The following is a 22,093-nucleotide window of genomic DNA, read 5'->3' as shown; positions in this document are numbered from 1 at the left end:
GGGGGAAATGGTGTTGATGAAATGTCTATGCAAAGTTGTTTGGCTTACTTATATTCAGAGACTGATTATCTCCAGCTTGGGTCAGCACTCTTTTAAAGCACTACAGATTTTTTGAGGTTAAACAGGGATTTACTGAGAGTAATTTAATTAGTCGGTAGAAATGAAAATTTGAATGTTTCCTTGACTCAGGAAGACACAGACAAAATGTAGACCTTTTGTCATTAATGTTTTTCTCACTATCACTTTTTCCTTTCCTTTCCCTTTTCCTCTTAAGACAAAAGCTGTAAGAGGGCTCCTTTTCTTTGACAAGTACTGTGGCAATGCTTCCTTGGGCTAGTTATTCTGACTTCAGAATATAGCCTATGATATTTCTTTCCTTGTAATTAGATTCCTGAACATCTATCCACTGAATGTGCACAAGTTGGTAGGTGATGTGGCATGAACACGAAGCATATCAAAAAATAAATAAAAAGACAGATTCATCTAATGTTGGAAGATGGGCAATTTTAAGGCAGACCCTCTCTATCACACGTTAGGCGTCTGCTTTTTGATGTGAGGAATTACCTCTCCCACCCCACTGCTCTTTCTCCATTGACTACTACGGTAGCCTTGAATGATGATCTCATATGAAAATATAAACCCTAAATAATTACCATTCAATGGAATAAAGAATTCAAATGGGTAAGTACGAAAAGGAATACTATGGAAAAAACAGGAGTAGAAAAAGGAACCCACATTCATCAGGTCTTGTCTTATATGTACTATATTTTCATTGGTAAAGAAGGATACAGAAGTGCATGTTAAGAAAGTAAGATGCAATAAAGTTCTACTGAAATTAGATTAGCTTTTTATATTATACTGTTTGATGTAGGAACTTAATAGAATCATAGCGTTGTTAAGTTGGAAAGAATCTCTAGAGCTCATCTAGTCCAACTCCCCTGCACACGCAGGGTCACCTAGAGCACATGGCACAGGACTGCATGCAAGCGGGTTTTGAAGATCTCCAGAGAAGGAGACTCCACAACCTCTCTGGGCAGCCTGTTCCAGTGCTCTGTCACCCTCACTGTTAAGAAATTTTTCCTTAAGTTCCTGCGGAACTTTTGGTGCTTTACTTTCTGGTCATTACCTCTAGTTCTATCAGTGGCCACCACTGAAAAGAGGCCAGCACCATCCTCCTCACTCCCTCCCTTGAGGTACTTATAGACACTGATCAGATCCCCTCTCAGCCTTCTCTTCTCCAAGCTGAACAGGCCCAGCTCCTTCAGCCTCTCCTCATAGGGCAGATGTTCCAGGCCCCTGATCATCCTTGTGGCCCTGCGCTGGACTCTCTCCAGCAGCTCCACATCCCTTATACTGTGGAGCCCAGAACTGGACACAATACTCCAGATGTGGCCTCACCAGGGCTGAGGGGCAGAATCACCTCCCTCGACCTGCTGAAGATGCTCTTCTTAATGCACCCCAGGATCCCATTGGCCTTCTTGGCCACAAGAGCACACTGCTGCCTCATGGTCAACTTGTCATCCACCATGACACCCAGGTCCCTCTCTGCAGAGCTGCTCTCCAGAAGGTCAGTCCCCAGCCTGTACTGGTGTCTGGGGTTATTTCTCCCCAGGTGCAGGACCTTGCACTTGGCCTTGTTGAATTTCAGGAAGTTTTTCATCATCCAGTTGTCCAGTCTGTCCAGGTCCCTCTGGATGGCAGCGCAGCCCTCTGGGGTATCGGCTACTCCTCCCAGTTTGGTATCATCAGCAAACTTGCTGAGGGAGCACTCTGTGCCTTCATCCAGGTCATTGATGAATAAATTGAACAGGACTGGACCAAGGACTGACCCCTCTAGCTACAGGCCTCCAACTAGACTCTGCACTGCTGATCACCACCCTCTGGGTTCTGCCATGTAACATCATAACACTGTCCTGTCTATGTGTAATACTCCCTGTCCCCCTTCATGCTTTGTTTAAAGCCCTCCTAACCAGGCTGGGCAACCTTTTCGCAGACACATGCCCTTCTTGCCGAGGCGGCTACCATCGTTCCCCACTAGCTGGTGATCTTCAAACAGAATCCTACGGTCATAGAAACCATGTATAAGTATATGTAAGTCTTATATTTTGTATAAGAAGTTACTCCAGTAGTACAGCTTTCTGCACCATTAAAGTTCACATTTAGATCAGAAAAAAAAAGTGGAAAAACAGTGTTCTGAAAGAGAAGTGTAAATTAAAAAAAAAAAAGAGCAACAAACCAGAAAATACTCTTCTTCAGTCTTATGTTGTCTGTCATTTAAATATGAAACAAGCTGAAAATATATGTTCAAGCCAAAACTCTCAGTCTTTGTTCTTTTCCAGATGGAAAATTAGGCTTCCAAAATCATATTTGAAAAAAACAAATAAAAATAGATGCTTCAGAAAACTATTCTAGTCACATATGATCACTGAGAATTAAATTCATCATTTCCAAGAACCTTCTTAGTACCAAAAATGGTACAAATTAAGTGCTTTAAACAACTGGAAACACAAAAGTCAAATGACAAAGCAGATTTTTTTTCTCCTTCTACCATCTAATGATCCCATAGAAAGTTCATCAGTGCCCTTGATTTCCACCAGTTTCAGTTTTATGTAGATAGGGGAACTGTAACTCTGTCCCTGTTCCATCTTTGCTGAAAGATACATAGAAACACAGTGAAGCTTCTCGTTAAAATTATTAATCCTAGAATTATGACTCAGCACTAAAAAATAAGAGTGTACTAAGCCAAAAGAAACTCAGAACATTTTGAAGAACAAATTTAGAATCTGGAAAGAAGTGTTCAATTCTAATTAAAATAATTCTAATCTTTTATAATTTGAAAGTCACAATTTGAAATTCAGCAATTCCACTTGTGCTATAGTGAAGAAGAATTAAAATGGATAAACATAAAATAGAGAATTAACAATTGAGTAATAATATTATAGAGAACTAAGATTTGCTATCCAGTTTTGGGATTTTAAGGGAGACAAAAGCATATTGGAAATAATCCGTTGTGGAGGTTTCAAGAATGATTTGAGTTTTAGAAAAATGACCTCTAGGGAATTTGAACGACTTAGATTTGTTTAGTCTAGAAAAGAGGGGACTGAGGAAGGATATTGATAACAATCTTTCAAGTGGCTATTATAAAGAGAACAACAATTGATTGTTTTCCAAGTCTCTGGAAGTAGAATGAGAATGAATCAAGATAGCAGGTAGTAAAGTAGGTTTATCTTGGATATTTTCCCTCTCTGCGAGTGTTGAGACACACCAATAGATATTCCAGAGGCTTTGTGAAACCTCTTTTGAAGGTTTTTACGAAAAGATTATACACAGTCAGGTATATCTAAGCATACTTAATCCTGTCATCCGCAGTGAACTACATGACCCCTTGAGGTCTGTCCCTGGCTTACTTTCCTATGATTCTCTAATGAGATAACACAAAAACCTAGCAGCAACTACAGTCTTATCCACCTTTTCAAGTGCCTATGGAGCAAGCAAGATAAGTAGCACAGCAAATAAGCATTGATTTTGTTTATGAGTAACAAGATAGCATCACCTGCTGGTGGAGAATACTATGCACTGGCCATGGAAACGGCCAGCAAAAAGTCTTTCTCACTAATCACCCAAAGTAGGACATAAGTGGGACATAAGACATGTGTAGGCCTTTTGCTTTTCTTCCTACACCAAAATGAATTTCATCCAGTCTGTAGAATTATAGCTTTCTTTCTTAGCCAGAGAACATGTTAAATAAAATAAATAAATAAATAAAAAATAAGAAAAGGAAGATCAAGACAAGAAAAATTGTCCCTTTGCTTAACTTTAAATTAACATTTTGCTGGAAATAATCTCTGTGCTTAAGATCTTCCCAGAAGTTTTTACTGGGAAGTCATTAGTAGACAACTGCCTAGGAATTCATTATAGTTATGCATTGCAAAAGCTTATTTTGAGAATAACCAGGAGTATACAACAAGGCATATTGACTGTGGTTTAAATTTTTTATGTAGTAATTACTTTGATTTAATTTAAGAATAGATGTAGCTAGTTTGAAGCAGAAAGTAAAACAACTGAAAAATAAATAAAATCAAACAGATTGGCTTTGATTTTTTGAGGCGTATCAGACATCAAGTAACATTAACAAAACATGTTCACTAATTAATACAGTAGTTAAGGATTCCAACTCACTGTGTGATTTAAAGTGCTTGTTATTCAAGACTGGAAAAAAAAGGATGTTTAAAATGTTAATGTGATTCTTGAACTAAAATTCTACTAACAACATTTATTTTTTGATTAAGGTATTTGCATAAATACTTACAAGAGCACTTACTGATAGAATTTATGAATGCATCAAAGTGCAAAACATTATTTTGGCATATGACAAGCAATTACAAAATTGCCTAAAAAAATTAAATAGCAGAATATGTCAGAAATAGTTAGAAAACTACTATTATCTACTTATTTAAAAACACATACTTATTGAACTACCTAAACTGGAAGGCTAAACAAGAGCCTCTTCCAAATGCATAAGTCTGTGAATTGGCCAACAGTGAAAAACTTTGCTACTCAAGAAAATATTGAATTGAGATTATACCACACTCCTTTCAGATGCTTATAACACACTACAGAAAATTCAACAAGACCCCACTTGACATAGGTTCATAAGTACATACGAGGACATATGAACTGTCAACACCCTTGAAATCGGACACAAAAATAAAAACTCTGCTATCCCTAGATTAGGGATTCTGCATTAATTTCCTGGGCAACATCTCTTAGTTCTGCATATAATTTTGCATATAAGCAAAATGACTTTTAAAACTATTTTCAGCAATTTACAATCTGCAATTAGATAGCTTATTTTATTTGGAAAAAAAATTCTACAAAACATAAAATATTTGGAATTAAGTTAAAAAATATTCACTACTTAAGTTTATAATAAAAATACACACAAAAAATACAAAAATGTTATACATTCCTAAAACAAACATGCAATTCGAAATTTAGGAATACAAGAAATAAAGGAATGTAGGAAAAATATATCATGAACAATATTTTTTTAAAAAAATCTCAGTGTACACTGCCATAAAAAACATTCCTCAAATCATGGTTGAGGTACAGACTTAGGGAACATGGACTATTTATTTATTTTATTCATATGACCAAGACAATACAAAAAAGAAGTCTCATTTTAAGAGAGCACAACTACCAGACTGTGATATGTGCTTTATGAAGAAGACCATCTCGGCTAGGTTAAATGAAGTTAAACAGAGCAAAACTGTGGGCCAAAGCCGTCAAAGCATAAAAGGAAAAATGTGAATCTAAATATAAGAAGGAAAAGCTTTCTTACTTGATATTTTAAGTATGTGTTTCCTTAAAAATTCATTTCTTTTTTGACTTTAAATTGTTCTACTCACACACCTTCCAGGAGCTGTAAGATTTACCTTCAGATTGCATCTCTACTTACTAAACAATTAAGTTTCTTTTATTAGGCTTCAAAGCTATTTCTGCAATATTTTCTGTTTTTTTGTCCCCTAAAGACTAAACCCCCAAACAACAAGGAGCTTGTCAGATCATAGACCTAGATCTGCTTTGCAGTTTATGAATTTTATTTAGTGCAGTGATATTATTAACTTTCCAAGATAACTATGTGCAAGTGTCAGACACAATACAAAGCAGTTAGTCAACTGTTCTTTGCCGCAACCAGTTCTATTGTTTTTTCAAGCTTGAGCTACTTCATCAGAAATTATTCCTTACTTTCTAGCATTGTATGGCTACAATCAGCCTTAACTGAAAAAAGCCTCACTATGTTTGTTCTTTTACTGGAAATCTATACCAAGTAGTACATTAATATGACATATGGGCTTCTTCTTTTAACTTTCTGATTACAAAACACTTTCTCGAAGACAACATGAAATTGAAATTTGCAATATGCATTTCTATTCAATTTTTTTACATGATATAAAAATGCCTAAATTGCATTTAGGAAAATATTTGTAAATAGGATAAGTATAAAAAGCAATCAAAAATTTTATAGTAAACAGTCTTCTCTCTGAGTCTTTCTAGACTATTTAACCAAAATTATCCATCACAGGGAAAGAAGTTGTATTAGAATGTATGTCTTAGAATCACTTGCTTTGCAAATAAAGCGTATAATTATGGAATCTGATCAGACATAAAAAGGCTCTATGTTTACTCTGAAGATTCTCTCACGGAATTTCTAAGACCTAATTCTGCTGTGAATAGTCCCCCAGGACAAGAGCCAAGTAAAAGTTAAATCCTATAGCCCTTGTCTGCGTTTCCTAAAACATTTACAAAAGCAAATCTCAACAGAAAAGGTCCCCAACCTGAGGCAGCCTGGACTTTTGCAGTCATTCATATGTCCTGTGGTCAGGAAGTTAACAGTGCAAACAGCAAAGCAAATAAGCCTCAGAGAACTCTAATACCTGGTGACACTGATGCTGAAGAAATGGAAGGCTTGCGTTATAAGAAAGCCTGAGAGAATGCTACAAGGATTAATTCTATGTTTCTATAGAAACATACTTCTTCAAGACTTGGCTAAGATTTTAGGTTGGTTTTACTAACTCTACATTCTACTTATGCACATTTATTGGGGCCTGACTACCCACAGGAGGATAACCAGCTCTCTGTAAACATCAAGATTTTCATAAATCCTGTTGCTTTAATGCAGTTAACCCAAAATAATAGAATTATTTAATTATCTGCTTAAAATCCTAACCCAAAAAAGTTTGGGCTGTTGTATAGTGTTGTTAGCATTATTCCTCTGACTGTGGAACACACAAAAGATTATGTAAGATATTATGTAAATAGACAGAACTCTTTTGAAAAAAAAAAAAAAAAACTCCTTTTTTTGACATCTGGTATGATAACTAAAGGGAAGACAAGGAAAGAGAAATAGCAACACATTTCTCCATGGGGTGCATAACTAACGAGGCTCAGCTGCTGATGAACTCGCAGCCTTTGCCTCTTCGAACTCTTTTGAGATAGTAGCTCCAGCTTCAATTTAAATCCATCCTTCCAGCAATAGCCCTGGCATTTTCATGGCTACAACTTGCTTGCAGGGCATTGCTCTAAGTGAAGCTAGAGATTGTGTATATTCATTGGCCTGCTAACAGAAACGTGCAGGTTAGCCAGCTAACACGTTGGTCAAAGCACTACAGTTGTGTGCACATTGCTGCTCCTTTGAGCGCTCATTTGGTCCCCATAAAGTATATAAGCGACATGAGACTAGCTGAAAGCAAATGTCATCATCTCAATATTCTGCCCTCAGTTACAACTATACCTTCTATTTTCTGCCTCAGCTCCAAAATTTCCTTGATTTTCTTGTCATGCTGTGGCTGGTAAATTTAATGACCCTAATCATTAACCAAAGGTTACCCAAAAGATCTCTCTTGAACTAGGACAAACTTTAGCACCTGTCTACAGTTTACATCTACAATTGTCAACTGAGTAAAGAATTATCTCATTTTGTCTCTCCTGAAGCTGGTTCCCTAACTTCATCTGATTTTATATTCCCCCTAAATTGTCTCTTTCCTAATCTGAAGTGTTTTAGTCTTAGATAAAAGCTGTTTCACATTTTTATTGTCCCTGTCACACTCTACAACACTGCTGCTTCAAACACAGTCCTTAGGAGATGCAGGGACCCAAACTTTACACTGAATTCAAGATGTTGGAATTACACAACGGTAAAATATTGTTTCTTAACAGTTCTTTTCTTAATAGTTCGTAACCTTTTTTAATAGCTCTTAACCATTGACTTGCCTTTTTCTATAACCAAGCATGGGACAGAAACTGTCATTAAATTCTCAATCATAACAAATAGCTCTCATTTCTGAATGGTAACAGTCAGCTCAGAGAACACTAAATGTAATGCAAAGGCCTTTTTTCCTAATGTGCATCACTTTGCATTCATCCATATTGAACTTGTCATTTTGTTGCCCATTCCTTCAGTCTTGAAAAGTCTGGCTGGTAATCTTCAACATTCACATTTGTCCTTCCTATCTTGAGTAAAAATCAGTAAAGCCCACCTGGACGTATTGAATGGTGACCCGTATATCTGACAAGCATATAGGCTGCAATATACAATCAACATTTTCCTGCACTGGGGCACTAATCTTGGCCTCCCTTCTCTACTGCAATTTTCAGATATCATAACTTTCTGTCTATGTCTGTAAGGAATTAAACTGAGATTGGTTGACAGAGGCACACAATTCCCGTAAGCACTGTTTCTTTGGGAAACTAGGCTATAACTAAAAGCACATATTTCTTTTAGTGCACAGTGTTACGGTTCCAAATGAAAAAGGAAATATTTAGCTAGATTTATTAATACGTTTCTTTCAGGTACATTTTTCTTCAGATTTTTTAATAGTCTGACTGATTCCATACTAGAGTGATAACCTAGCAAGTTTAGAGAGAATTAGAAAAAGGCTTTTGTTTAAATTGTCTGGGCAAAGCACCACAATTTTTACCGCAGAACATTTTGTGAAACACATGATTGAGAAGCAGAGATAGAGGTCACCGTGTCAGGATTATTTGGGCATTGTGTATCCAGTGATAAGCTTTATGGCACTGACTAAAAACTACAGGAAACTTGTTAGTTTCTTTTTCTGACTGTGTAAGTAAAAAATCATAATGTAAACATGAAGTTTTACTTCCACACATTTAAGAATGATTATCAAAGAGCATAACCTGAATGGAAAGAAATATTGGAAATGTGATTTTGAAATATTACTTGGAGCCCAGGCACAATACCAGGAAATAAGTTCAATCAAAATAAGTACTATATATGCTTTTGTGAAGCTATTAACTCGACAGAACTGGGAAGGCTAAAAGAAAATAACTCACTTGTCAAGCATGAGAGCTAGTGCTTTCATTTCTGCATCATTAAAATGCTTTTAATTGAAACAGAATCAGATAAGTGAGGAGAGCAATTCTTATTATATCTAGATGACAATGTTGTTAAAATACAAGGATAGAAGTACTATATCATCTGAGGAACAAGAACTTGTCCTCTACAAAGAAGAAACAGAAGGCTAAATCGGTTTCTATGCATACAGCAAAACTTTAAGTTTGAGGCATATTGGAAAAGGATAGTCAAATCAATAGGAAAAAAAAAATACAAAGACAGCAAAAATCATCCTTCAACTTCATAGGAGCAGCAGGAGATGAAAATTCAAATGAAATACATTTAGGAATGTTGCTGGCACATATCTGAGAAAAAAAAATCAATGCATTTTTTCTATATAGATCTTAAAATAAAGGGCACAATACATCCACAATATGCATGCACAAAACTAACAGCTCACTGAGAACAGGAGGAAAAAACAACACAGACACAGATGACCAAAAGAGTTCTCAGGCAAAGAAGATGCAATTCAACAGCAGGATTTTGTCTTTTTAGATTGGGTATTTCCCATCCAAGGTAGAAATTATTGTCATAAAAATATTTCAGGGAGTAAATATTTAAGCAAATCTCTGCCATAGGCCATATTATTCCTTTAATGAAGATAAGGAAGATATAAAAGGGAAGACTGTTGTAGAAAGAAAATAAGGGAAGGGAAGGGGGAAGGGGGAAGGGGGAAGGGAAGGGAAGGGAAGAGAAGGGAAGGGGGAAGGGAAGGGAAGGGAGAGTCATAATTATAACAGAAGAAACTCAAATTCAAAACTCAGATGTGGATTCAACACACACACACAAATGCAGTATTTGAAGGAGCTGAACTGGAGATGAGCTGATTTTGTTCCCTGCCTCTAAGTTGGAGAAGAAAAGTGATCAGTAAGAGTTTCCATCTGAGCAGAATACATATTGGGGCTGGTTATTCCTTTACAACAGCAGTTTCTGAATTCCAGAACAGGCTCAATCCTCTGTCTTCCCTGACAGCTTTTGATAAAGTTAAGATGGTGGTAGGAAACATTCTCTGGAATACAGAGTGGGTGGCTCTGGTTTCATCCAGGCACCGGCCGGTGGGAAGAGCGAAAACCTGCACTGGTGAGAAGAGGGCGCCTGCAAAACACCAGGTGTTACACTACCCACCACAGAAACAGCAGCCCAAACAACTAGAGCTTTCCTTTCTGCGGAGTTCATTTAATTATATTGTATACTGTAAATTTTCTTAAAAAAAAAAGTGTTCAATCTTTCCTCAGAAATCAAGTTTTCCAGCTCTCTATGTTCACTTTTGCAACTCTTTTCTAGATTTTCACCAGCTGATCTACCTTCCTTCAACAGCAGAGCTCAAAAACAGATGTAGTATATCATCTGAGAAGGGTAGAGGGATCACTTGACCTCTTTCACAGGCCATTTTCCTACTCACACACCCTATTCTGTGGCATCTTGCAAAATCACATGAGATTGCTGTCTTCAATTCCCTTTGTAGTCCTCCATGACATTAATTGTTTCCCGAGGAGCTGCTTCTCAGACACATCTCATTCCAAAATTCTGTAATAATTCCATTTTAATCATCAGTTGTGGCTACACTGTGTTGCTCCTTTTCCAAACAGGCAATTAGATACCAAATAAACCTCAGATGAAAATGCTTACTGGCCAGAGAATCACCCTCTGTTCATTTTAGACATCAATTTAACCTTAATCACCTGGACAAAGAATTTGGGCAACAACCTATCAGGCAAACAGATGTCCTGGTTTTGCACAGGCAGGGGAAAGACAAAGACAACCCTGGGGAGTCACAGATGTCTAAGATGCCAGGGCAAACTCATAGAGGGTGGTTGGATTTCCATGGGTGGAGATGGAAAACAAAGCTTTGCATGCAAGTTTTGTGCCAGCTCCATAGGAAAGGAACATATGTATATACCTGCCTCCTGCTTTCCTGCAGGGAAACAGGCTGCAGTGTGCTGCAAAGTGCATCCTCTGTGCCTGTATCACTGCTGACAACGAAAACCAGCAGTTGTATGAACTGATTCAAAATGCTGAGCAAAAGTTTCTGTGAAGCACAACTGCCCATATTTTCTCTTTAAAGCTTTTACTTTCAAAAAGAGTTCCAAAGCAAAAACAACAACCCAAGTTTTGCTGGCTAGGGAATGAAAGGACGTAGCTTCCCTTTGTGGTCCTCCCTACATTCCCTGACCTTTTGTGTCTCGTTTATTGCTCCTGTGTCGGAAGCAGGAAGGCTCCTATCTGGTTTCCTGCAGGATATGCTGTATAATCAATCCTGTGCTAGTGACTTCACTGGAAGTTTTAGGGTGCCCCAGGGCTACAAAGGACTTGTTGGGCTGCACACATGAGTTTGTGGGCCCACTGCTCTGCTAAAGCTCCTTTAGAAAAGCTGGCTTTGAATCACCTTCCATGAGCTTTGAATCACCTTCCAACAAGCTATGCTGAACACTAGTTTCTGGTGTTTTCTTAGTTTTTTTTTTTTTTTTTTTTTTTTTTTTTCCTGAACACGGAAGAGCAAGACTCCACATAGCAAGGGGCATGTGATCACCAGTTAGTTCAGGCACAACAGTGCCATCATATGTCCAAACTTCATGAGTTTCTAAGTGGTATTTGAGGACCACAGTAAGACTTGGAGTGGATTTTATAGGCAAGCAAACAGCGCAGCACACAAACAACCTTCATGCCATTAGATGTTGAACATTTGATGATAGAAGCTTGGTCAGTAATAAAAAGCAATTTCTACGTAGTGCCGTCAGCGCATTAAGAGCCTTGGACCTGCAGTTCTGTGTGCACATTAAAACCCAGTTTCAGAGAGATCTACTTTTCCAGAGAGAATCACTTCCATCCACGCTGTGGCCACTGAGGTGAAACACCCCCAACACCAGCAAAGTTGCCGAACTCTTATCAGCTCCAGAAAAATTCCACCACAGTCTCCAAAGTGCTAAGGAAAAGATGATGATTCTTTAAATGAACCTGAACATGAATAATCAAACCCAGAGCCAACCTCCATATTTTTATTCGGTTGGTTTTAGACTGTCCCTGGCATTTTCAACTTAAGATCTGCTATAAAGTTTTTATAATGATAATGTTCACTGCTTCATAAAAGCTGCCAGGGGAAATTGAAGATTTTCACAGCGGGATATTGGACAGCTGGAATTTTTGGCACCTGAAAAAGCAAGGAGAGCAGTTTGCAACTGAGAGATAAGCACACTGGTTGGGTTCTTCTGCTTAGACATTCAGGAGTGAAATTGGAAGCAAGGCTGACATTTCGCTTGCCATTAGGAAGTCTCATAACAACAGCACAACATAGAAATAAGCAGCTTTGACAAACTTACCATTTCGGCCTTTTTCCAAATTCAGGAAGTCCTTGCCGATCTATCTAGACACTGGTTCACAGTTTCAAAAGAATATTTATAGTTTTTATAGCTTTTTAAATATTTATAGTTTTTATATCACAACGCAATATAGGAATGGTCAGTTATCAAATGGTCCAAATTTCCCCAGAACTCAGGTGAAAGCAGGATAGAAATTATTTTACAAAGAAAAACAATACACATTATAATCTGAAGAATACACAGACATGGTCCCAGAATTCATCTAGTAATGTCTTGTAACTTACCATTTATTTTGTATCAACTATCACTATCCATAAGCAGACAACATATTTTTGTACACCGCTATGGAGACAAATGATATAAATATTAAGTCTAATTTCAAATTAGTCAATGGGCTTACTTTGACTTACATTAGATAAGGAGATAATAAACAGTTTACCTCATTTTTGCAAATTTCTGAATAAAATTCTGAAATTCATGCGGTTTGTTTAGCTGAATATAAATTATGAGAAAGTCCAAAAATACATTTGATATATGCTTGTCTACCCTAGAGTTATTTTTAGAGCAGTATTGTTAACAAGAACTTTTAAAAAGTACAATAATGAAACAATGTAAAAGCTTAAGGATCAAAATATACCTTTAAATGGAAATGAGATAAAGCCCAGGTAATTCCAAGTTTTCTAAATTGAACAGTACTGCTCCCATCACAACTACATGTGCCATGGCACCCCCCTACCTGGATCTAAATCACTGTAATCCACATCCTGGCTACCAAAGCAGACACAATAGCAGAGACAAAAAAATGAAGTAAATAATAAACAAAATGCCTTGCTGTCTGTTGGGTCTACTAATGTACATTAGCAAGAATCTGCTCAAAGTGTTAAAGATGGGATGGGGGGATAATAATGCTGCCTTTTCTGAGATGCTTCTCTCCAAAACACCCCACACTCCCTCCTGCAAATGGGACAGCATTTTTATATATAGCATCAGCTGCTCAACTTTGTGTTTGGTAGGCATTTTCAGAAGAGGCAACAAGGGGTTCCACTGCAATTTTGAATAGCAAGAAACACAGAACTCTGATGGTGCTAATCAGCCTTTCCAGCTGTCTTTGACTACTCAAATTAGTTACTACTCTCATTTGTCCCACTGTGTATAGGGAATATTCCACAAATTAACTTAGCCAAATAAATTTAAAGCAATTCCAAAGGGAATGGTTATCATAATGGAAAAATAGGCTACAAAATTCAGTGTTATGAGAAAAGAAGTACTCTAAATTTCTAAACTTCATAAGCATGTTCACTCACCCCTACTTGACCATCTCATCTGGAAGGGTAGCACAACTAAAGAAAATCTGAATTACTTGAAAAGGTCAGTATAATGTTACTTTTAGTTAATGAAATACTGCTATGCCATTTTGATTCCATTTTCTTTTAAGTCTGGTTCTAGGACCAGTCTGTATGGCAACGGTTTAGCAGGCGAGGTTATCCATCATCTTGAAGCCTCAGTTCCAGCAGCATTACTCATAATGACAGTATCGGGTCTCATATGCAATTTCAAATACTAGGATCAGCTAGATCAGTATGATTCATAGTATTAATATTTATCATTCTCATGAATTTAGAATCTAAACTTTTATTTCAGCAAGTGGAAAGGCTAAAGAATCGTGGCAAACAGAACATGTGTTGTGGGAAAAGAGCCTTGATTAAGAAACACTCAATTAGCAGAAGTCAGAGAGTCTTTGCATGAAAGAAGTCTAAGCAGTCTTCATAGGTTACAGAACGACTACCTTTTGCCCCCTTTTGGAAATTAGCACATCATGGTCACTGAAGTCGTGTGCCATGCATTTGTAAGGAAGTCCAATTCTAGAACAGAAAAGCTTTTCAAAAGTTCTGCAGGACATAAGGTGTGATCTAAAAGTTTTAAATAAAGGGGAAAAAAAGGCTTTTTTTTTTTTTTTTTATCAAATAACCCAAATGCCTTCAGTGTTTTCAGTACCTGCACACAAACACGCACACACGCACTCAGAGGAAACCCGCGGTGGCCGATGTTCTCAATCCTCACCTATATATCATAAATCTGGGCATGTTTATTTTGGATTTAGTCTTGTTTTAATAGAGGAAAGCTACAGGAATATATTCCAATTTCAACTGCTTTTTCATTGTGTTTTTGTTTCTGGGTGGGAGGATTTTATGTGCTTTGCCTGAAGACACAAATGACACAGCCATATATGTGCAAATCCACCCTCAATTATGTAAGAGATTTTTCACAGGGATGGTGTTGGATAACTTTGGAGAAATGGAATTTGATCTAAAGACTTTGCAGACATGTAAAGATTTTGTTAATGCATCCTATAGGAACAGATGACTACTGTCTGGGCTCTGAGCAGGACTGTGAGTTTTGGATTGACCTCTAGCATAATTTTGGGCTGAATGTTCTGGTATCTCCAGCTATTAGGCTCATCCAGAATAACAATTAAAAAATGTGCAAAATAATCTTTTTCCCTCTGCATATAAACAAATTGGTCTACCTCGTCTAGCTTTTCCAGAGGTAATTTTAGACCAAATGTTTTCCAACACTTTAAAGATTGGATATTGGTGATTTAGGGACTAAATGGGTTTATTGGTTTAGGAGCTTTGAAATACAGTCACAGGAAAACACTTTCTGGGCAGAATATTTTACTGAAAATTAAAACCCTCTAGAAAGTCACATTCATTTCAAGAAAAAAAAAAAAAAAAAAGAGAGGAAATACCAGAGGAAAACAACTGTTCCACACTTGGGTATATGAAACACAAGATTTTGACAGTGTCTGACAAGAGACTGTAGAAAAAAATAGTTCAGGCAAAAAAAACCAAAGAAAATAATGATTAATCCTGAGTAAGACAGGGTAATCACCAATAAAAATATCAGGAAATTATAACCAAACATTACTTTGTTCCCTCACATTATTTGGAAGTTTATTAGTCCACTGAAAAGTTTAAAGACTCTGTGTTCTCTCCAGCAAAGTAAAGATATAAGTGTTAAAAAACTTTCACTACAGCATCACTCATGGTGGCAGCTACTATAAATTCCTAATAATATTTCTTACACTTCTTATCCTTAATCATAAGCCAGCTTCTAACACATCTCAGAGGCAAAGGATAGGCAATCCACTTGATCTTTTTTTTATCACAGTTGGAAAGGTGAATTTAGAAGGCCAGGACCACACTGCAGAATAATTTATCGAATGAACATTTTCAAAAACAGCTTTATGAAAGATTTTGAAATAGACAATCTTCCAAAAACCTTCTGAAAAATTAATTCCATCATTAATTTTGCAGATGTCTATACCTAGTCCCAAAATGACTGTTGCTAAAAAAAGGGATGTTGAGAAAAGTAACATAATTTAGTGAAGCCATAGGAATAAAACAAATGAGGCTCATAATATTTATGACATAACACTGATAAACTGATCCCATGTTAAAGCAGAAACAAGGATTCATCTTATTTCTGATACTCATGAGCTCATGGTAGTCCAGAATTCAGTCACTCAGATATGAGCAAAATACCTATTAAAAAAAAAAACTTTAGAATTGTTTTTACCTGTTTCCATTATATTTTTTATTTAATGAGTTTGAGTGTATTAAAGAAAAAAGGCACTAAATATAACACAATTATGCCAGTTTGTTTTAGCAAACTCCTAAATATACATATTTTGGGAAAAAATCCTAGAATTAGTAGAAAATCAACCAAAAGTTTGAGTTGGAATATCCACAACCAACACACTAAGAAGAAACATTCAAACACCCTGATCCTGCTTGCACAAGGGCACTACTGTAAAAGGCAGGCTCCAAGAGAAGCACAAATAATCTCCTTACAAACATCTTCTCACTTCATCAGCAAAAAGATCATAGTAGCAATCTAAAAAGTAGACATTTATTATCCTCACTGAATTTTTAAGCATCTTAAGATATTCCACTGCTGATATTCTGATGCTGAATTTGAATTTTGGAAATTCTGAAAATCTACCCTGGACAAGTTGTTATGTTTGTTTTATTCATTAAAATAAAATAAAATAAAATATCCAACAAGCAGTACTTAGGGATCATCATGTTTTCATTTTCCAGATGATAATGAAGAATATATTTGCATATTCTATAGTATAAACCTTTACTAGTATTAGATAATCTGGCTTTCATTTTCTGTCTTGAGATGACTTTAATGTTTTTTTTCTGTGTGGATTTTATATGGTTTTAATTATCTGTTGTGTAATTAGTGGATTTTCAGTTGAAGAATGCAAAACTATGACACAACAAGGTCTTTTCAGAGAGATCAAGGAGAAGTTTCAGCGTTGCATTTCCACTGGATTGTGTACTTGGGTGGTCAAAAACCAAGGCAGTCTGGAGCTGTGGGAGTTCAGAAAAGTTTTAATGCAAGGGACACCCACAAATATAAAAATAATTAGCTGATTCAAGGGAATTTTTAAAAGCTCCACATATATTCATTTACCAAAGGAAGCCAGAAGCAGAAAGGATAAATATCATCAGAAAGTAATACTGCAAGATCAAAGAAAGAAAAATATACAAGGTCAAATCTTCAAGTTCTTATTCAGCCTTTTGTCCACTTCTCTACTAGTATCTGCAATGAGGATTTTCTGGTATAAGGAGTAAGTGAAATTTTCTGAAAAAATATTGTTGTCTCAAGCTGTCCTCTAATAAGGATGATTTTCAGAAAACCTTAGTATTTAAATTTAACTTTGCTCTGCTGAAATTAGTGTCTAAGGAGCAGGGTCAATTCTGAAACAGCAATTCTGAAAATCTTCCTACCATAAACTTCAAAAGATTTACTCACATCGACTCAGAAACATGTTTTCAGTGTTGGCTGAATGAAGGCCCAAGAGCCCAGAGTCAAATTAATATGCAATCCATTTTTTAAATACGAGAGCACCAAAAAGGCAGTGGAGAGTTTTCATGTTTCATGAGTAAATATTTGCCTCAGGAATTTATTTGTTTTAGGCTGTAGCAAACCAAATAGAACACAAAGACTGCAGCTTTCAGTGAGGCAGCTCTATGAACTTAAAAAAAATGTCCAGCATAATTCATTTTTAATTCTATATTATACTTATTGTGCATGGTAAAATCATGGAGCAAAGTTTTTTTTTGTTTTGTTTTGTTGTTTTAAAGATTGCACACACAAAGACTACTTACTTCGTGCTATGCCATCCAGCAAAAAAAATAAATTTGGGGAAAATTTTCAGAAATGTAATACTCCAAATGGTACGCGAACAGTTTATCTATAGCTTACCATTTTTTGCACTTTCAATATTTTGAAGCCGCTAGGGCTGTGTGCTGCTTTGTTACTGCACAGGAACAGCAAAGCAGCTTTGAAATGGTCAGTGTCCCTGTAGCCAGCAAGGATGAAGCAGGGCAAAGCACAGCCCACGAGCCTCCGGGTACCTATCTGCACCCAACAGCTAAAAATGTTTCAGCAAATACAGAATTTGCTGAAAATGAAGCTTCAGAGACCCAAAATACATGACAAGCTTGAGTTTAATTTAGCTAATGCTTTCATTGGAAGAAAGAAAAATATGGGAAGCATATTACATTTTCTGAGTCAGTGACTGCAAGTTTCAAGATAAACACTGGTCGCATTTCTGTTTTGAAATGACATTTCTGTTTAAAATATGGAAGAAATTTGAAATACAAGTTAAAATGACATCTAATAAAAAGCAAAACAACAAAAAAACAAAATGCCTCATTTTGAGTCGAAGGAAGAATTTCAAGTATATAATTTTTAACACACCTTTATATTCTGAAGTTTTTCTCCGAAGAACATGGAAAACATGCAGCTACACTTTTTTGTCCACAGGTCTAAATGGTTTGAAAAGTTTTATCCGCCAGTGCACAGTCCACAGACGGATCCCTGCCTAGCTGCCCGACGTATCATCATGAATTCAGTCCAGTATTGCACATGCAGTGGCAAAGTCGAATTTCCTTAGCTTGGGAGCACCTTCCTAGCTCTGTCTTGTCGTTTACCCTCAATCTGGTCTGCAACGTGGGCTCAACCTTCAAACTAGAGTATGCACATGTGCCATGTTTAAACTGTGTTGCATCTCTCTCCCTTCTGCACAAAGAGGAAAGGATGATCTCAGGAGAAGAGAGGAAAGGGAGGCAATAAAATGATCAGTGAAAGGATGATCTGCTGCCTCTGGGATAGACACCTCAGCCCACTGCTTTGGCTGTATGAACCAGGCACCATTGCGCATAGCACCAGAAATAAGGCATAAAGTCTTTCCAGGCCAGCAGGATTTCCACGCTGGAGCACAATCCCCTACTTCCTGACCGGCTCTTGCTGCAGCATCAGGCCCCGGGGCTCCAGTGTAAACTCATAATACTCCAGGGACTCAATTTTTGGAGGCTCGTCCTTGAAAAATTGCTGTATCATCATGCTACAGAAAGATGACGATCTTTACAGTCACCATACCCCCCATATTTCTTCTCCAAAATAACTGTAGCTTGGACAGGAGGAAATGGCCTCAAGTTGCACCAGGTTAGACATTCGGAAGAACTTCTACATGGAAAGAGTGATGAAGCATTGGAACAGGCTGCCCAGAGAAGTGGTGGAGTCACCAAGAAACATGTAGATGAGGCACTTAGGGACATGGTTTAGCAGCCATGGTAGTGATGGGTTACAGTTGGACTTGATGATCTTGAAGGCCTTTTCCAACCATAATGATTCTATGATTCTATATAAAAGAAATAATCTTTCATTGGTGATAGGGGTGGCATTTTTTTTTCTCTTGCCTTTCTGAGGGCCTGAAACTCTCTGGCAGATGGAAAAAGCGGGAGAGTTTATATCCACATGGTATGCTGAAAGTTCAAACTGAATATTTGACCACCCAATTTGTGACCTCATCTCCGCTCAAAAAAAAAAAAAAACCCAAGAATCACAAAAATTTATTCAGCAATAATTCAAACAATTTGGAGAAATCAAAGTCTCCTTTTCGTAATAGATAATGTCTTTTCACAGCTGAAGTTGTAGTATATAGCATCTTTCTTTTGATGGTCTTTTCTATCAGGAAACCACTTTTATATCCTATCTTTGGTTGCATGAAGCAATCATAGAGGGCAGAAAACTACCTTCCCCTGCTACTATGTTAGGCCTGTAAGCAACAGAGATGCTGTATTATTATCACCTGTGGCCAATAGAGGAAAGAGTTTCTAAAAGAAGGAACAATAAAGGAGAAAAAATAGCCCGGTATCATACTTTCCACAGTGGGACTACAAAAATCAAATGGTTGCTTGCCCTTGGGATATCAGGGAAGCACCACGCTAGCATCAGCTCTTCCTTGCATGAGCTACAGTAGTTTGAGAGTCACTAGCTGCTTGAATAGCTCTAGAGTCAGAGACACCAGTTCTCCTGTCTCTCCATTGCTACTCATCTGATAACACAATTAGGTGATTGAGGGAGGTGATCTGGTCAAAACTAATTATGTTTTAAGTAGGGTTCAATTTTCATCAAATTACTTCTCAGAAACTCTCTTGCAGTCACATCACGTGAATACCATGGCAGATGCAAAGAGAGGGACTGAAAGATGCAGCAGGGGTGCAGAAGACCTGGTTTGAATTAGTTTAATGTGCCTGAAAGCTATATCCTAAGTCTTCACATATCCTAATGCTTCACATATACTTTAAGCCAGCATTACAGTTGCAAGAAACAGTCGCTATTTGACCGTGGCCACTTTGCACTTAAGCTTTTCCTTATGGCAATATACGAGCTTATATGCTTATTGCTAAACTTGGTCAGGGTTGGTAGCACCACAGATTATTTCTCAAACTCCGTATTGCAGCAACACAAATGCTCATGTGGACGTGAGGAGTATGGGAACATATTTGGAATAACCACGACCCATATTGTTGGCGGGGTGGTCTCTTCCCCAACCTCAGTGGCTTGCTCACTGCCTTTCATCAGCTGTAGCAAATCCACAGCTGCAGGATGAGTCACTTCAATCTAATGGGAAACTGATTTTGTGTTTGTTTGGGGTTTCTTCTTTTAGTAATGGGCTAAACTGTCATTGGATCTAACACAAGGGAAATACTGGTAACAGGCAGCCAAAGGCAAGAGAGGAAGTGGGAAAGAATCTTTCAACAACAGCTCACATTTACATGAGATTAGGGATAATGAAATATCTCAAACTAATTGTCAGAAATTATCTGTTGGCTAGTCCATGCCATGACTGTATTCAGCAAGCACGGCTGAAATCCTGGCTTACTGGAGTCAATGGGAGTTTGCTATGGACATTGAATATGAAATCCTGGTTTTCTTGAGGACTGACACCTTCTCCAAAAGTTTTTATGTTTGGAAGATAACAGTCTGATTACATCAAGGACTTACAGTAGAGACTTCTCAGCAGCGGCTCTAGTTTAAATTATTACCACCTCTCACCCGCTGTCAACTGTTCCTACACTTTCCTCCTGCCAGTTACATTGACATAACTGTGCAACCCTTCCCCAAGCCAGATCAATAAAAACATTTGGATTAAGGAAAGCAAATTCTGTTTTTATGCTGATCGTGTCACATATTAATTCGAAGAAGTAATGGAATAAACAGTTATGTCAAGCAGACGTTTGGGGACTGGATCCTCCAATGGAGTTGTACAAATGGTAGCTGGAAGCAGACTAAGGGCATCTTTGATCCCATCTGCTTGTACCTCCAACAGAATCATTAGTGTGTCCTTAAAGTAACTTAAAGTACTGGCAAAGCTGTGCATACATGAAATATGATTTTAAAAGTGCTGAAAATGGATGTCAGGTCACACCACTTCATTTATACTGAAATAGTTAGAAAGGTCCAGCTTTGGAGGTTAGATAAGCCTTTACTCTTGAACCAACCGATGGTGCTGAAGTTACAAGATAAATGAAGCAAATGTCTTGTACCTCATTCTCCTCGTCCCTTGCTAAGTCAAAGCTACAACTATTAAATTAGGCAACATTAATAGCAATAAGTTCTACTCACACTGCACATGCAGCCCTTCATTCGCCTTCCCCCACCACCTCCCACCGTTTGCAGCCCGGCCAACAGCGGCGGCAGCAGCGTCTGACATTTCTGCAGGGCAGATCAATTAACATTTTGCAACTAAGCAGGACAACGTAACTATGAGCACGAAAATGAGAAAAAATTAGTTATTTAAAGCAGAAATGTTTTAAAAGAATAACTCTTTAATATCCTAGAATGATCGGAACAGCTAAACGAGATAGTCCCCTGAAGCCAGAGTTTGCTATGTGCCTAGTATTATGTATACCATAAATCCATATAGATAGCAGTAGACAGCAGAGAACTAATGTTTGCATGGACTAGAAGTCTGGCCAGCTGTAACAGGGATAGAATCATGCAGTTAACACCAAAATAAAACAACAGGTTCCACTTAAGGTGCTTAACAGGTTCTACTTAAGGTGCTTAATTTCATTTAAGTCAGTAGAATTACTATGATAAAAACAGTATAAATAGTGATCAATGGAGCGTTTCTTCAGTGCAAAGAAATATGGTAACTGTAGGTCCTCAAAAAATCAGCCCTAAACTTTTAGTTTCTCTAGTAATGCAACATTCTAGTGCTTATTCTAAATATGATAATAACTCCAGGTAGAAAATAGGCACTTGTAATGCAACCCAAGATTCTTGATAGTGTCTTGATTTTTGTGTAAATACAGAAATAGAGTAGATACTTCAGAGATAGATGTGAAACACACATTCCTCTCTTTAAAAAGTCTGTAATCTAAGGACACAACAGGAGGAGGAGGAAAAATTATCAAAAGGAAGGTAGTATACCTCATCACTGAAGACTACTGTGAGATCATATTCCACATTTTACTACTATATTTTTGTT

General features: G+C 37.3%; 1 protein-coding gene across 1 annotated transcript in view; it reads right to left on the bottom strand.

Annotated features, from left to right (window-relative positions):
• CNBD1 (cyclic nucleotide binding domain containing 1) overlaps nt 1-22,093 on the bottom strand; it is a 136,083-nt gene that overhangs the window by 95,435 nt on the left and 18,555 nt on the right. The window lies entirely within an intron of this gene.

The sequence above is a fragment of the Tinamus guttatus genome, unplaced genomic scaffold (genome assembly GCF_059628265.1).
Source record: "Tinamus guttatus ecotype Peru unplaced genomic scaffold, ASM5962826v1 Tinamus_guttatus_pri_ptg000713l, whole genome shotgun sequence".
NCBI lineage: Eukaryota > Metazoa > Chordata > Aves > Tinamiformes > Tinamidae > Tinamus > Tinamus guttatus.
This window is presented reverse-complemented; position numbering and strand designations above follow the sequence as displayed.